Genomic DNA, 6,000 nt, shown 5'->3' on the forward strand with positions numbered 1-6,000 from the left:
AACCCAGGTCCTCTGAAAGAACAACCAGGGATCTTATTCACTAAGCCATCTTTCCAGCCCCCAGTTAGTAGACTGAATCTGGGTGTGGTGGTGCATGCCTTCAATACCTGAACTTGGGAGGTAAAAGCAGGGAGATCTCTGTGAATTCAGGGCTATCCTGGTCTACATTGTGAGTTCCAGGCCAGCCAGGACTACACAGTGAGATCTGTTCCCAAAACAAAACAAAATACATAATTTTAAAAGTGGTTATTTTAAAAATGGACTGAAAAGACACCAAATCTGTAACAGTAGTTACATTTGAAGAAAAAAAGAGAATGATGTTGTTTCCAATGATGCCTGTACAACCTTGCCTATAAATAAATGTCTATTTTCAAAACTCAAAAAGATTGGAAGCTAATACAAGCAAGGCTAATATTTGCTAATAATGAATTGTAAGGGTATGAGCAACTATTGTTATTTTCCAAAAATACAATGGAGTCACTCAACAGAAATTTTCCATGTTCGATAGTTCTTAGAAACACTGTCAACCCTATTGAAGCCAGGAACTCTTTGAGTAAATTAGTTAACTTACTCTTACAGAGTTTTAAAGTCTTCAATAATTCCGCTCTCTATTTGAATTTAAAAATCTCCCATTACAACTAGGGTTGCAGCTTTGATTAGAAAATTATAGATGACCTTTATATAGACCTTAGCCGTCTCAGTCTTGATCATCTGATGCCTCGATTGCTCAACCACAAGACAGAACATTCTTCTCCTTGACGTCTCTAGCTATGCACTGCAGTTTGCACACATGCATGCCTCCTGACTGACAGACCATTCCTTTGCATTCCCTTTTAGTGACCTAACCATGGCATTCCCAAAGATATCTCACAACTTCCCCAGTTAGAGCTTCATCACACTCTTTGTGCCTTTTCTGAAACGGGAGCTCTCCCTGTGTCGAGGATTCCTTCACCAGATGCCCTTTCCTGAAGTCTTCCCTGCTTTTTTTTTTTTTTTTTTTTCTTTTTTTTTTTAAAACAACATCCAGCCATGTTCTTGGAATTCTACTACAGCCCTGGGATGGGAGAAAATAGGATGGAGTCGTCTGCTCACAAACACGGACTGAAAGGAGATGGAGGCTCCAGATTCACAGTTAACAAAGCCAACACAGAAAGACGCCTGGCGGGGACAGCCAGGACACAGCCAAGGGCTTATTTGGATCTACTTCTGGGAGAAGCTGGGGTTCTAATGTGGTGTTTCCAAAACCACGCTCCTGTCCTCTGTGCTCTTTCCTCTTCTTCTTCTCCCAACCTTTGTTGCCTAAGAAAACAGCAGATTCTGCACCGGGGCAAAGGGCAGGCTGACTATGGAAGGGAGGGAGGGAAGGAGTGGAGGGAACCAGGAGACGATCTAGGGGGCACCTGTGCTAAATTAGATCTGGAGCCGGGTTAGAGCAACCGTGGGCTGGAACTTCTTTAGCTCTTAGAGTTGAGGGCAGTTGGCATGGACCTCCAATTTCTTGTCATCACCTTGCATTTGATAGAGGGATCCAACAACAGCGAAGGAAACCAACACAGGAACTCCTCACACCACCCACCACTACTGAATTTTCCCACCTTCAAAAGGGAGCCCTCCCCCCCCCCACCTCCCCTTGTTTTGAGGCAAGGTCTCCCTGTGTAGCTCAGGCTGGCCTCAAACTCATTGTAATCCTCCTCTCTCCGTCTCCCAAGTGTTGGGATTACAGGCGAGAGTGGCGCTGCCTGCTTCCCACTTCCTTCCTAAGGCAAGTTTAATGTTTCCGACATATTCCTTATTCTGACACCAGTCAACCATCTGCTGCCTGTTCTCAGAGTCAGCTCACTCCCCCTGCCTTCTCTCCCCAATCTGAGATAACGGCTCTTCACTGACTCCCCTAACCTTACTCCCCACACTGCCCGCTGCACCCCAATCACTGATCAATAAATGCAACGAATCCAGCCAGTTCTCCCACTCAGTGACTCCCAGAAGTAAACAACACTTCAAACCTGCACATGAGTCATCACACTTGCTAACACTTTTTTTTTTTTTTTGAGACAGACTCTATGTAGCCAAGGATAGCCTTGAACTCAGGATCCGCCTGCCTCAGCCTCTAGGGTACACTGGGTAGCATCTTTCCGTTAATGATGAACACTTAATGACACCCCCCTTCAACGAGGATCCCCGATAACGAGAGGTTCCTTCCTCACACTAGCCCTGCTGGAGGTTCACCTCCCCACAGTAACCCGCTCCTCAGCAGACCCTCTCCGCTGGCCAGCCAGTCCCTTTCCTCACTCCGCCAGCACCCAGCGCCCTCTGGTCCTCCCTTCCCTCGGCTTCTCGCGCACGACCCTCCACCTCGGTCCCCTCCCCTGAAACCCAGCCCCGCCCCTCCTCCCAGAGTCCCCAGCCCTGTCCCTGAAAGCCTTCCATCTTCCCGGGGGGGGGGGGTCCCCTTATTCCTCCCGCAGACCCCTCCACACCAATCTCTTCTCCCACTGACCCGCTCGGCCGTCCTCTCTCTCGGCGTCGGGTCACGAATCCCGCCCTCCCATCCCGACCACACTCGCCTCTGCCCGCCCCCGCCGTCCCCGCCTCGCTCTCCCTACGCTGACATTGAGGCCTCCCCCGCGGCGCCTCCCTCCGAAGCGGTCCCCACCCGGGACTACCCACGGCCCCGGGCGCACGGAGAGCCCCTGGCCGAGCCCACCCTCCCGGATACCGCCCCCAGCCCCAGCCACTCCCCCACCGCCCCCGGCCCGCACTCACCCGCCTCCCTCCGCTCGCGCAGCCGAACCTGCCGGCAGCGACACCTGACAGCGGCCCAATCAAAGCGCGACTTCTTTGCCGTCCCGCCAATCCGCGGAGGGCGCGCACCGGCAACAGTCAGGCTGCGTTGGCCGGAGCTTCGGAGCGGAGGAGGGTGGCTCCTAGTGGCTGCCTCGGGAAATGCAACCTGATGCTCCCTCTGCCTCTTGATTTCCTACTGCGTCGCCAGCCCACAGCCCAGAGCCGGAGAGGCTAACCGGTGACACCAATGGAAGGAAAAAAAATGAGATACACGAAGAAGAGGCAAACCTTGTGACTTTGCACCTGCCCGAGGGCAAAAACCGAGTCTTGTTTTTTTTTTTTTTCTCTGTAAAGCAAATCCAGGTGTGATATAGGTAGACAGAAGGCCAGAAGGCGGAAAGGGAAGAGGTAGGAACGCGGGAGACAAACAGAAGCAGATGGGTAAAGTTAAGGGGAGGAACAAAGACTGATTTATGAAAGATGCAAGAAAACGGTGGACGTGGAAAACTGAATAAACTGATTGCTGTCTCCACACTCTGCTTCTTCTCTGGTCTCCAGCCTTGGAATCTGAAAAGCTGGGTTTGAATCTTGCTCTTGATTGTGTAGCTTTGGGAAAGTCACCTTACTTCCTGGAGCCTCGACTGTGCTTATTTGTAAGGACGGAACTAAACACCAGATTTACACGGTGCTGCTGCGTGTGACAAAATACTTAAGAAAAGCAGTCCGTGGGGAAAGAGATTGATTTTGGCTCAGGGGTTCTAAAGTTTTGAGCCTTAGCTCCATTGCTTTGGCCTTGAGGAGAGGCAGAACGCAATGGTGGCTGGGTAAAGGGTATTTGCTTGTTGGCTCATAGAAAGCAGAGCGAGAGGAAGGGGCAGAGGACAAGATGCATTGTCCAAGGTATGCCACAGGGACATATTTTCTCCAACTAGGCCCCACACCCTCTCTTTCACCATGTTCCAATAATGTCATCACATTATGAATCCATTGATTAGATCGAAGCCCTCAGAATCCAATCACTTCACAAAAGTCCATCAGCTGGTAAGCAAGCTCCACTACAGGAGCCTGTAAAGGGCATTTCTTATTTAAACAGAGCAGATACGCTCATATGAAAGCATTTTCTTGTACGTATATTAGCGCTGTGCTTGAGTCTTCATTTAGGCTTCCCTGGTCAGGAGTTTGAAATTCTCCATTTGTTCTCTGTAACTTTAGGGACCTCACAGTTTTCCTAGTTAGATGCCTTAGCTTACTGACCACCACTAACCCCCAAGGCCTCTTGAATGGATAAAGATGATTCTAAGGACAGAATCTACAAATAATCAACGATCGTTAATGCTCAGACTCATCCCTCCTCTACAATTCCAGCCACTAGAACAAGTAATTACAGCATCTCCCAAGTGTAAAACTTCTCCAATAATTCCACTGAAAATAGACTCTCTGATCCTGGTCGTATGTTAGAATGATCTAATTCTCAATGAAAAAAATATACATATATAAAGGTTCCTTGTAATTGCAGGGGTTTTTGTGGGGTTGTGTGTGTGTTTTGTTTGTTTGTTTGTTTGGTTTTTGAGACAGGGTTTCTCTGTGTAGTCCGGTCTATCCTGGAACTCACTCTGTAGACCAGGCTGGCCTCGAACTCACGGAGATCTGCCTGCTTCTGCCTTCCTAGTGCTGGGACTAAAGGCATGCACCACCACTGCCCAGCGGGTTCCTTGTAATTGTAAAGTGCTTTAAAGCATTAAATATTAGCAATAATAATTATTAAATAAATAAAGTACTATAGATGTATATATAGAGAGAGATATAGATAGACAACTTACCATATGCAAGAGAATAATTTTCTGCATGTGTGTGGGTGTTTTGCCTGCATGTTTGTGTACCATGTGTATACCTGGTGCCCGAAGAACCGAAGAGAGCATCAGATCCCCTGCAACTGGAGTCATAGACAGTTGTCAGCCACCATGTGGTTGCTGGGAATTGAACTAAGCCCTCTGAAAGAGCAGCCACTGAGCCATCTCTCCAGTCCCATAAGGTAATTTTTTAAAATGACTAACAACACATCACATGCCTGTCAGAGGCTCACGAAGAATAAGAAAAGTACACAAATATATAAATCTTCTTGACAGAGCTGTTATTTCATGTAGGAAGGCATTTTCCAAACTTAAATAACTTCTCTCCTCTAGCTGGCTTTATTCTCTTCTGTTATTCTCCCTTCCCACCCCCTATCTCCTGAACACCTTCTCAGCCAAATAACAGCCCCATTGCTCTGTAAGATTATCTCCTTCTTTTATCTGGGTAAATACACACCATCCCAAGTAATTACATTTACTTACTCATAACTACTCCTTCACCTAGATAATGAACACCCACAGCGGAGGTAACATTTTTTTGTCTCCAAAAGTGAGCAAGCTCCAACAGCAGATTCCAATCTATTCTCTGAGAATTGTATTTTATCAAGAGAAGGGGGTTAAGTAATGGACCAAAAAAAGAAATGTGTAGCTTCTAAGGATACCCACAAATAAGGAAGGTAAAAAAGTAGCCATGGGGCTGGAAAGATGGCTCAAAGGTTAAGAACACTGGCTGTTCTTCCAGAGGTCCTGAGTTCAATTCCCAGCAACCACATGGTGGCTCACAGCCATCTGTAATGAGATTTGGTGCCCTCTTCTGACCTGCAGGCATACATGTAGGCAGAACACTGTATACATAATAAAATAAATCTTAAAAAAAAAAAAGTAGCCATGGGGGAGGGGGCCTTGAGGGTAATAAGAAAATGTGTGTTAGTGGGGCCAGTGGGGGTTGTGAAGGACAATTCTTCTTTCCAAACATTCTTAAGATTTCCAAATATCTTACTGTCTTCTGGAACATCAGGAAGCTTAAGGAAGCTATATTAATGTCAATATGTCTGCTCTGCCTTGGCTGCCCCCCCACACCAAAGCCTCGGATCCCTATCTCAACTCCAGTCTCATTCTCTTTCCTGCTATAATAAAAGTCAAGTTGCACCTAGTCCTGCTTGTAGCTGTGGAAACAAACCCTCTTGAGTCTGAATGTGCACTTCACCCAAGAGAGAGAGGACCAGGAAGAAGGCAGAGATTCCCTGATAACCTTATGCCCTTGGACACCGCCAGCCTTTACACTCCAGATTAAACTGTGTTAGAGAGCCAAGAGAGAAGCACATGTGGTTCGGGAGACCTGTGCCTGCCTGTTCCATTCCACACC

General features: G+C 47.5%; 1 protein-coding gene across 1 annotated transcript in view; it reads right to left on the bottom strand.

The window, feature by feature from the left end:
* Nucleotides 1–2,694, bottom strand: part of Ppip5k1 (diphosphoinositol pentakisphosphate kinase 1) — a 47,685-nt gene extending 44,991 nt beyond the window's left edge. Inside the window, exon 1 of the mRNA XM_059261245.1 lies at nt 2,498–2,694. The gene's annotated coding sequence lies outside the window, so the exon portion shown is untranslated. The remainder of the gene's footprint in view (nt 1–2,497) is intronic.
* Nucleotides 2,695–6,000: the final 3,306 nt, after the last annotated feature.

This window comes from Peromyscus eremicus, chromosome 4 (genome assembly GCF_949786415.1).
Source record: "Peromyscus eremicus chromosome 4, PerEre_H2_v1, whole genome shotgun sequence".
NCBI classification, from domain to species: Eukaryota; Metazoa; Chordata; class Mammalia; order Rodentia; family Cricetidae; genus Peromyscus; species Peromyscus eremicus.